Source organism: Hippopotamus amphibius, chromosome 1 (assembly GCF_030028045.1).
Source record: "Hippopotamus amphibius kiboko isolate mHipAmp2 chromosome 1, mHipAmp2.hap2, whole genome shotgun sequence".
NCBI lineage: Eukaryota > Metazoa > Chordata > Mammalia > Artiodactyla > Hippopotamidae > Hippopotamus > Hippopotamus amphibius.
The window spans coordinates 41,870,558-41,882,051 of NC_080186.1; positions in this window are offsets into that span (position 1 = coordinate 41,870,558).

The following is an 11,494-nucleotide window of genomic DNA, read 5'->3' on the forward strand; positions in this document are numbered from 1 at the left end:
CCAGGGTCCACGCGGGAGAGAGGGGTGTGCACGAATTTAAAAAAAAAAAAAAAACCTCAGGCATAGGCGGGCTTGGGGATGGAGTAAACGTGTGGTACAAATTTCAGCCTTGTAGTCTAGAGAAGTCGGGGAGGAAAAAGTATCTTGCAAAAGTTAGACATTGAGGGAGAGCCTTTTCGCTAACCAACTTCCCCTCCGGCCTTCCCCTCCCTTCCCGGTTTAGAGATCCAGTCGTCAGACACGCCCTCTCCATCCTGGGGCCCCGCGGGACCCCGCTCGGGAGCAGATTCCCAAGTCCTGGTCTCGAAGTTGGGTTCCTGGGACTTGAATGGCCTAGCAGGCAGCACCGAGGCGTGGGAGTCGCCTCTGGGACTGGGTCTGAGAGAACACAGGAGTCCCCCCTGCGCCGTGGCCTCTGAAGGCCCAAGCAGGCCCAACTCTAAGCTTCCGCCGCGGCCTCCTCTGGGTCCCCGCTTCCTCGCCTGAGCCCGGGCCCGAATCCAGGTGTCTCCGCCCAAGAATTCTGGACTCCGTTCCTAAGCGCGCTGCCTCTTCCCTCGGGACCCTCGAGCCGCGCAGTCCCTAAGGCGGGCGGCCCAGGCTTCGGCAACAGGGGCGGAAGGCCAGGCCGCCTCCCCTGCCCTCCCTGCGGCCCTCAACTACCTTGGGCTCGGGGATTCTCCTCCGCTGGCGCTGCACGCGCCTCCCAGCTCCGCTCGCGACGCCGGCGCTCTCGGCCTCTCACCCTTGCCCCCGACCCCTTAAATGACCACGTCACCCTCCTTCGGTCACCATGTCCGAACTTCCGGACCCCCTCAGAACGCTGCGCAGTCCAACCCTTCCGTCGGAAATCGGAGCCGGGGGACCGTCTAGGGATCGACTGGCTGGAACCCGCGACCCGGCCCTCGCCGCGCCGCGTCCCCTCGCGGAGCGCGCCGGACGCTGCCCACAGTCGGGCCCCAGCTGCCCGGCGCTGCCAGACTCTCAATGAGCCGCTCGCCCGCTCTATTGTTGCTCCTTAGGGCTCCATTAGACAGAATTGGACAACAATGTGGCGCCTGCCATTGGCCAGGGGAGGCAGACGGCGCTCTGATTGGCCGGGCCCGCGCCCGGGGAGCCCCGCATTCTACAGTGTCCGAAAGATTCGAAACTCCAAAAGCTTCTCTGAGTGCCTCGGGGAGGGGAGGGGGCGCGCCGGGGAAAGAGTAGAAAAAAGTGGGCAAGGAGGAGCGTTGAAAATACCGTGACAAGTAGTTTCCGTGTGCCGGAGAGCGTGTGAATTGCGCCTAATTACCGTGTCCGGTGCGCCTCTACGTAGACGTGTGTAACCCCTTGGTTTCAGGGCGCCGGCTCCGCTGCGCCGCTCTCACTGGCCGGGGGCGCTTGGCAAGGCAGATCTTCCCAAGTAGCCCTGGCGGCCCAAGGCGGGATGGGGGCAGGTGACAATTCAATTACCGTGGTGGGGGTGGGGGTGGAATGGGGGAGCGCGGGGGTGGAGAAGGGAGGGTGCTCGTGGCATAAATGCCAGGACGATTTTTCTGCCTCCATCCGGCTCTGTTTCGGCATGCTCCCAAGTCCGACGCGTTTGGGGTAGTTGAGGCTGTTTCCTCCCCCCTTCCCCCCGCCCCCGCTGCCGCCTTTAAAACGCAGGTCCTTTATTTTTAAAAGTTCTGATACGATAGGCATCACGGAGGGTAAGTGTGGTTTGAGGATTTTCTTTTTTAAAAAGGAGCCGGGAGAGGAGAAATGAGATTGCGCTTCCTGTCGGCGCCCGCCGGGGCAGTGCGCTCTGCGCCTTTCCTCTCCCAACCCCCTAACCCCGTCCTTCTACCCCATTTTGCTCTTTCCTTTCCTTATTTCTGCATCAACTAGATATCTTTTCCGTGGTGGTAGGATTCTTTTCGTCGTTGTTTCAGTTAACAAACAATTTGATTTTCTTTTTTAAACAAAAGTACAAAGTGGCCTCTGTCTCCCCAGATCTTCTTGGACACAGGACGCACATCGGTCTGTCTGTCCTTCCGTTCCGGAGACAAGGTCGCCGCGGGCCCGCAAGAGTAGTTTTAACTTTCGCCTTACTCTCCAGTCCTGACGTCACGGTTCTGAGGAACAGCTCGGTGCGCAGAGGAGGTAACAGATTTCGGATTTTGTTTCCCTTTTGAATGGCAACATCTGGAATTAATGCGGAGGTCCTCGGGCGGGATCGCCTCGGGTTTCTCTAGCTGTGATTCTCTTTCCCTTTTCTTTCTGTCTTTTCCTCGTTCTAATGTTTTCTCACTCATTTTTCTTTTCTACTTTTCTCTGTCTCCTTCAGGGTAAAGAAAATTCGTTTAATTCATGAGAAAAAAAGTGAGTTTTCCAGTCGTTCTCCCTCCACTCCCGACCAAGCGTTTCCGCGTTGCTTTTTCGAACCTCCAGGGCCCCCACGCTCTGGCCCACTTGGTCCCGGGCGCGGACGTACTGGGCGTGCAGACTCGGCCGGCGGCCTCGGGGCGCAGCCCCTTCCACCAGGCAGGCCTAATGCTGCCAGCCCAGCCGCCTTGACGCTGGGAGCTGGGGACTGGGGTAGGAAGACAAGACCAGCAGGGCCCCATCGGACACCGTGGAACCTCGAGCAGGTTCCTCTGCGAAGCCAAACCAAGGACCAGGGCGAGGGAGGGGGTGGTGTGCGGAAGAGCCAGGCAGATTCGGACAGGTTGCTACCAGAAACTTGACCAGGCCCGCGCGCTAAGGGCTCGGACCTTGACAGTCTGCGATAACGATAGAAATTGGGCTGTTCGCTCCTAGCAAGTTCCACTTGCTGGAGCCTGAGAATGTGTTTGGAAGAGAGAAAGGGGTCATCTCCCGTTGGGTCTCCGGCATGGAGTGAGGGTAAGGGAGTGAGTCTGGGATAACAGTCCTGCAGGAGCGTAGGACCCAGACCCCACCTTCCAACACCTTGAGGTTATGAGGTCAAGGAAATCTGTGCGTTAACTCCACCCGGGAAGGCGGGGGGCGGGGCGGGGCGGAGGAGAGAGGACAGAATCCGGCGCGGGGGCAGTCAGGCGGCTCCTCCCAGAGCTACCCTGGATAAAGTTTTCGACACATTATTTTAAGCCCCAAACGAAATGAACTACAAAGATCCGCTTATTTTCGGGGGGGTGGGGGGAGCGTTGGCCCAAACACCCCTCTTCGCACTTAAGTCCAGGCCACAGTGAGATTCCCCCACTTCTGTCCCAATGATCCTGCGGCAATCAAGGGTCAAGCCACAAGATTTGGGATCCCCGCGTTTTCCCGCTGGTGTAAAAGGAATCTCATTTTCTTAAGATGGGGAAAGGACACATCTTGGATCCCAGCCCAACAAGAGGGAACCTGCCCACCCCTGGAGCAGTCCCCTCTCTCGTCGGGTTCGCAGCCCAACAGGTTCGGGACCCACAACCTTTCTTTTGATGTCGCCGAGGTTGCACTGTCCCCCCATGCTCACTGAGTGAATGTGTCATGGAAGGAGTCAGAGTAACCGTCCTCGGTCGAGGTCACTTCATTCACACCTCCATAGGCCACTCTGGACTGGTTCTGATTTGGTTTTGCTCTCAGAGGGGAGCAGACCGGAAGGGGATGGCTGGACAGAGCCACCAGCGGTGGGGAGATCATGCCTGACTGAGGCATTAGGCGCTATACCCCTAACACACACCGGAGTGTGACTTCACAGCTGGACACGCAGTCCGCACGTGTGACCTCATTCTGCAAAAGTCTTGGACACACCCTCGCACCTGCTTGCAGTCCGTGGGTGGGTGGGGCGGTGGTGCACGCATCTCTGACGCTGCTCTCCCACCCGAGAGGATCCCTTCGGAAAGTCTGATGGACTTCACAGCGCTCTCATACGCATGTCCTCATTCTGAGAGATCCACTCGGTGTGTGACCTCTCACCCAGATGTCCACAGACCCCCACTTTGGTGACTGAATATCCAGACCGGAGCATATGATCGTGCTTTTGCACCATCCCTCGTCCACCGACCTAACCTTACCCCAGGGCTCTGCGGGCCGCTGGACCCTGGGCAGAGAAAGCCAGACCTCCGGGGCAAATGAGGTGGCTGAGGGCAGAAAGCGCGTCTTAACACAATCACACACATACACACTCACTCACGCATGTCCTCTTCGCTCAAACTTATTTGCTGATGCCTCTGCTCTGCCAAGGTGTGGGGGCCCCGGGTGAGCGCTCCTACCAACGAAAATCCACCTCCTTCACGTCTGAGACTAGCCCCCAACCCTTGCCCCCGCCCAGGCAGTGGTAGAGTACAAAGAGATAGCCCTGGTGGAGACCCAGGGTGAGGCCGGGGTTGGGGGCTGAGGGCGCAGAGGGGGCTGGAGGCGCGGCGCGGTGGCGCTGAGTAGGAGCAGGGCCGGGGGCGCTGATGGGGGACCCGGGAGGCATTGACTTTTGCGCTGTTTGCCCGCGGCCTCGGAGCAAGCAGACGCCATCTGTTTGCCGGTTGCGGCGCGTCCCGTTTAATTACCCTCCCGGCAGCCTAATAGAGATGATATTAAACTAAATCTTTCTGACATTAAAAGTAATTATCCCCAAACCAGTGGCTCCGGGACGAAATCGCCCCTCCCGTCCCTACCCCTCCCCTGGCTGCGCCGGATTCCGTTAGTTTGGCTGAAACTCCTTACCGGGAAGGGGGCGCGGAGAACAGAGGGAAGGTGCCTTTGGGAGAAGGAGTCCACGCGGCCGTCCCAAGCACGCTGTTTCCTGCACAACCGCAGACGCTCTTGTCACAAGACACGCGCGTGGATACACATACACCTGTATACGCACAGACACACAACGACCACATTTTCCTCCGGATCAACTCTCGAGACACTTTAAGACTGTCAGCCGCGTGCAACCCCAAATGGACAGGGAGAAGGGCAGCCTGGTTTTGCTGTCTCGGTCCCCAGCCCGCTAAAATAGCTTTTACGTAGTTAAGGCCACGAATCTGGCCTAGGCCAGGACCAAGGACCCAGGTATAATAATTTTGCAGCCAGAAAGACCCTCTGCCATCGCGGCGCTTGACTTCACAGGCGCCTCTTCCTGTGAGGGGCCCTGTGCCTGGCACTTCCTTCACAGTGTCCTAAGTCGCACCATCCTCTGCCTCTGAGAGGCAAGTCCTATTATCCCACTTGACAGGTGAGAGAACAGACTCAGAAAGGTGAGATGACTTGTCCAGCATCTTACAACTAGTATGGAACAGAGCAGAATTCGAACCCAGGAGTACCAGGGGAGGCCACCACCCAAGGCCCAAGTTCTGCCGGGTTCCAGGCGCGGGCTCGGGCTGGGCGCGGTGGACGAATGGCTGTCTGGCCTGAGGCCCCTCTCGGAACCCTTACCCTCGCGCCGGCAGGACCAGCCTTTTCCCGAGCTCTTGAACCCCCAGGGGAGGAGTGGGCCGGGGACCTAGCTGAAGGAGATGGCATCCACGCAGAGAGCGCGGCCGGAACCCTAACGCAGAGCCCCAGCGGCAGCCCTCCTTTGGATCAAGCCCCTGTGTCTGCAGGTCGCGGCGCAGGCGAGGCGGCAGCCCAGTGTCGCCAGGCTTCCTATCTCCACATCCTTCTCGTTGAGCGCTTCTGAGCCTGGGACAAACGCGCAGAGAGTGGTGTTCACTGGCCAACTACTTGCTTCTAGTTTTAAGCGCCTACTGTGTACCACTACTCTGCTAAACGCTTGGTGTGTGCTGTCTTGCTTGGTATGCAGTCCTTGGAGGAGGTGTGATGTTCCGCGTTTCAGAAATGAATCCGCCGAGGTTCCAAGGTTCAGCGAGGCGAGGTAACTTACAGTACTGCTGATCCTAAAGGAAAATAGGCACCCAGATCCGACTCCCACTCTCAGGCGTTTTTCTTCTCACTTTCAGTTCTGGGAGGGTAGAATCAGAGCTGGGGGCTTTCGGTAGATTGGATTCCATTCTACTCGCTGATTATTCAGGAAAACGCGAATACTGGTCATTCATTCATTCGTTCATTTCACTAATTTGAGCACCTAGTATGTGCCTGGCCCTCAGGCCTGGAGATAAATCAACCGTGATGGGTGCTTAAAGAGCTTGTTGGCCAACTGTGGACCTAGTCACCTGTCAATGACCTCACAGAACCGGGCTGAGGTGGGAGTGGGCAAAGAAGGGTCAAGGGAATCTTCTGAAGAAAGGGACCCCTGATGCAAGATGTTAGGTTTCCCAAGTGGAAAAATTATTATTGCCTGTTCTGATAAGTAAAACATAAAACATTTTAGATATTTCAGCAAAGTATATCTGGAATATATATATTTCTGTGTACCTGCATTTACAAAAATATACTTTTTTTACTTGCTTTACAATTTACAAATATAAGCATTTTTCATATCAATATATCTACATAATCTTTTAAAAGAATTGCTTAATATTTCGTTGTATGAATGTATCCTAATTTATTGAGCCAATTCCCTATTAATAGATATTTAAGTTTGTTTCCAATATTTGCTATAATAAAAAAAATGCTACAATGAACATCCTTTGTGAATTTGCCTAATTATTTTCTTAGGATAAATTTCTAGAAATAAGATTGATTGGTCATAGGGTCAGAGACTTTTTTTTAAGGTTTTGATAGCCCTCAGGAAAAGTGGTATCAACGAACACACGCAACAGCAGTGCATCTGCTGATCTTTTTAATCTTTGCCAGTTCAAGCAGGAAAAATGTATCTTATTGTCACTGTAATTTGCATTTCCTTAGTTATTCCTTAGTTTTTCCTATATGTATTGGTCACTCTTTTTTTAAAAGTCTGTGTATATCTTTGCTTATTTTTTCTAACATATAATTTCTCTTTTGCTTAATTTGTAATAGCCATTTATGTAGTAAAGGCAGCAGTATTCTCTTATCTGTACATATGCTGCATTTCTCCATTTTTGTTTTTGTTGGTCCTGTTTTGTCATTGTTATACCAAAATTAAAATTTTTCATATAGTCAAATCTGTCGTTTTTTCTTTATAGATTCTATTTACAGATCATACTTAACAAGGGTTTTCCAAATCCAACTTTCTAAAAGCGTTCACTTATATTTTATATTAGAGCTTTTAAAATTATTTACATTTATATCTTTTTTGAAATTAATTTTGGTGGCAGATGTGGAGTAAGTTTGTGATTTAATTTCCCCCTCAATGATTAGCCAGTAATTACATCACTACTTAATGACTCACCTTGTCCCCATTGACCAGATACCTACGCTGCATTCTCACATGAACTTATGTCCTCTCAGCGCTTTCTCATCTAGGGAGCTATTTCCTTTTGCAGTAATCTCACTCTTTTAATTATTGTAGTTCTGTAATATTTGAAAGGACAAGTCACCTTCTGATGCCTGATTCTTTTTTTTCCCCCCCAAAGTCTCTCTGGCTATTTTGGAAAGACAGTCTTCCGAATAAATATTTTAGAATTTTTAAGGCTAGTTCCAAAAAGAAAGTGAAATTTAAAAAGCCCTTTGGAAATTTGGTTTAACTGCCTTTAGAAATTAATTTGAGGGAGATTACACGTGTTCACAATATGTTCCAACTAGAACCCAGAATGACTTTCACTTATTCACAACTTTTATGTCTCTTTGTAAATTTTGTCGTTTTGTTCCTATAACTCCGTTTCTTAAGCATTCTTTGGCTTTTTATGTGGCTATTGTGAATGGAATCTTTTCACTTATTACAATGTCTAACTGGTTATGACAGGAGCATAAGAAAGTTATGGATTAGTATATTTATCTTCAAACCAGCCTCCTTTCTGACTCCCTCCCCCTTTTAAATTAGTTCTCATAGTTTCCTGGAGCTGAGTTTGGAAGGCCATGGAATTGACCAGGCTGAGGAAGGGAGGGAGAGAGAGGTGATTCTGCCCAGACTAAAAGGTGCAAAGGCCCAAGTGATTTGCAGGTCCTCCTGGGACTTTGGGGATGGTGTGCACCCACAGGGTGGTCTCCTTTGGACCTTCCTTCTGGTCTCCATCTCCCAAGAGGGCCTTCGGAAACAGCGATTCTGGGAATCAGCCCGCCATCCAGACTCCTGACTCAAGAGCCACCGCTGCTGTGACCCCCTCTGGGCTCACCTCCCGGCCACACTGGAATCAGACTGCTTGGAGGATGGCAGCAGCCAGGCCACCACATCTGGGGGGAAGAAAATTCAAAGAGGAAGGGCATTAGGCCTAGGCACTTGGGCCCAATCAGCCTGGGTTTGAGTCCCAACCCCGCTCCAGAAGTGGGGGGACCATCTGTCAGCAGCCGCATGTACCCAGACTGTAATCCCCAGGTCACTAACCAAAATGAAGACATGTGGGAGGGATGGGGCTTGGAGCGAAAGACCTAATCCATCCTCACTGGCAGGCCCAGCCCCCACCCTGGGCCTCTTTTCCTCAGATAAAAGAGTTCTCCTACTCTAACTTCCACCACCACTGCCCCACCTCCTACTCCCTCTGCCCTTTTTTTTTTTTTTTTTGCACTGGGACTGCCTAGTCTTCTTCCAAACTGTGTATGGTGGGTGAGTTCCAAGCTGCATGACTGGATACTGGTTGGCCTGGAGCTCAACATGTTAACTCTTTCCTGGCTGGGGTGGTGGCAGGGTCAAGGTTGGGAAACTGGCTTACAAGTAGGCCTTTTTGCCCCAGTGGGTGGTTCAGACTCCAGGCTTGCGATGGCAAGGAGGCGCAGATGCCCTCTCCAGGTTCGCGGGTTCAGGCCAGTCCGTTACCTGGAAAACTCCTACTGACTCTTTAGTACTCAGCCCCTGAATCCCCACTGTCCTTGTCAGAGGCACAATGGGCACAGGCTGACCCTGCAAGCTCTCCAAGTGCCTCTGCATTGCCCCCTCTCTGAAGTCACAAAGCCACCCATCTTCATGTCCAATTCATACCGGAGGAAACAGAGAGAGGAAGTGACTTTCTCAGGGTCACACAGCTAGGTGGGGGAAGGGATGAAGACTGTTCTTTGCATCTACAGAAGAGACTGGTTGGAGACTTGGAGGTGGCGTGGAGGCCACTTTCTTCACCCCCATTTCTCTGAACTGATCCCCTGGGGATTGGTGGAGGAGGGGTAGAGGAAGATGTTTGAAGCCTCTTGGGGGTTTCTTCCCTCCCTTCTGTGCACCTAAAACCTGCCCTTCGCCCCTCAGGACTGACCATACTGTGCCCTCACTGCCGGGCAAGAGTCTGGCACCACCCTTCATGCATCCTCAGTGCCTTTGTCACAGGGCCTGGCTGAGCAGGGCTGCCAGTGTGGAAACGGACCTGGGCTTGAGTCCTGCATTTGTCACATTTCCTCCTATGTAAGATGGGAGTAAAAATAATGCTTTCATGGGATCATTGTGAGGCTTCAGTGAGACAACTGATGTAAAGCCCTCAGTGTCTGACACGTAGCAAACACTGAGGTACATTGGGTATTATTATTTCTTAGCAGTTGTTGGATGAATGAATGTCCTTTCTTTGCCTGAAAAGAGAAAAACTGTTCTTTTCTCCATACCTTTTTGCCTCCATTAGAAGGAAAACTGGGGAGCTGGGAGCTGGTGACAGGATGTGCCTCTGCACTTGAACCATAATCTGAAAACTCCCTCCAGAATCAGAATTCCAATGGATTTGCATGGCTCAGAGATCTTCCGGCAAGCCTAGGGTATCTCCCTCCCTCCCTCAGTCACCTCATCCATTCCACCCACCACCTTCTTCAGGGGCTCCATTAACCAGAACATGTTTGCCACAGAGCACAAGGTGGTACTGTGTCAGTAAGAAAGAAGCAGCCCAGCCCAGGGCCCACCCCCAGCCTCTGGAAGAATCCCTACCCATCTCCTCTCAGGGCCTCCACTATTTGGAGCACATCCTGGCACTGCTGGTTCCTAGTGGGCCTCGCCAAAGGCAGGGTCTGGGCTCTGTGCCTCCATGGCACAGTACAACTTATTGCAAAGAACCTGTTCTTTTTTTCTGTGTTCATGACCTCCCATAGCATGCAAAAAACTAGTAAAATGCACCCCTTTTTTATATGAAGAAACTGAGGCATGTAGGCAATAGCTGTGCAAGCCAGTTCCCCACCAATGTTTGGTGTGGTTGATGGTATGCCAGAAAGGATGCCTTGGCCAAGTCATTTCACTGCTGTGGTTCTCCATTTCTTCATCTGTAGAATGAGGAAAGGTAGACCTGCTGGATCTGGAAACGCTCTGAAATGAGAAAAGGACTATGCACATCCAGCTAGGAAGAGGATGATTCTCATGTGGGATGCGCCATCCAGCTGAGGCCTTGCCACCCACTTCTGGAAACAGAGCAGAGTTCTGGCCTCCGCACCTGGTTTCCCTTGCATGTTCTTCCGCCCAACCCCCAAAACACAGAGAAAAGTTTCAGTAAGACTCTCCTTGTTGCCAACTCCTCAGGAAAGTCCTATGCAAATGTTACCAGTGTGTGCCCAAGTAAGGCAATAACATTTCCAGGGGCCTGGAGACCCGAGCCCAGAGGGGCAGGCTCCAGGCTGATCCTGGAGGATGGCAGGATGCCTTCCTTCTCTAACTCTGGGATCTGACTGTTGGGCTTGGGTGGTCCCATTCATTACAGAGCAGACTCTGGCCAGAGCTCCTAGAAGGGGTTCACCCCTCCCCAGAAGCCCTTCTGACTTCCCAGGGGCCTCCTCTGGGTTCCCACAGCTCCTGGAACTCCTCTAGCATTGATCACACTGCCCTGAAGTTGGTGGCCCCGCCCCAGCCTGGGATTTCTGGGCTGAGAATGTTAGGCTTTTAACAAAAAGTCTAAATGATGAATGGATGGATCAGTCAAAACTGACCCAATCTCCACAAGGAAAAGGGCACTTAAAAGCACTCAAGTTAAATGCCGGCCTGATGAAAACGCATGGTGGAAAAAAGGTTTACCTTGGAGTTAGACAAGGTATGTTATATAGTAGTTATGAGATTCTGGGCAAATGATTTACCATCTCTAAGCCTCAGTGTATCAATGTAAGAGACAGAGATCGTATGTTCCACCTCAGAGGGCAGTTTTGTAGTTCATTCATCCATATAACATTTACTGTCTGTGCCCTGTGCCAGGCCCAGTGGGCACAGACCTGCCATGGTCCCCAGGGGAGACTTCTGTGCAAATAATCACAATAATGTCATAACTGCTCTACTAGGGGGTAAACACAGGGATTAGAAAGGGCCCTAACTTGTCCGGGGGATTCCATGAGGCTTCCTGGAGGAGGAGTGGGGTGGAGTGATAATTGCCTGAATTCTGGCTCCAAACTGCCTGTGTCTGAATCTGACTTCTTGGTTTACTAGCTGTATGACCTTGGGCAAATTACTTACCTAATCTCTTGTGCCTCAATGTGCTCACCAATAAAGTGGGGATAGTAACAGTTCCTACTTTATCGGATTGTTGTGAGGAGTAAATGAGTTAATGCAAGTAAAGCACTTACTGCCTGGTGTACAGTAAACGATATAAATGTTCACTATCTTACCAACAGCCATTTATCTAGAACCTACTCAGTGCCAGGCCCGTGCTGAGGGATAAAACAACGATCA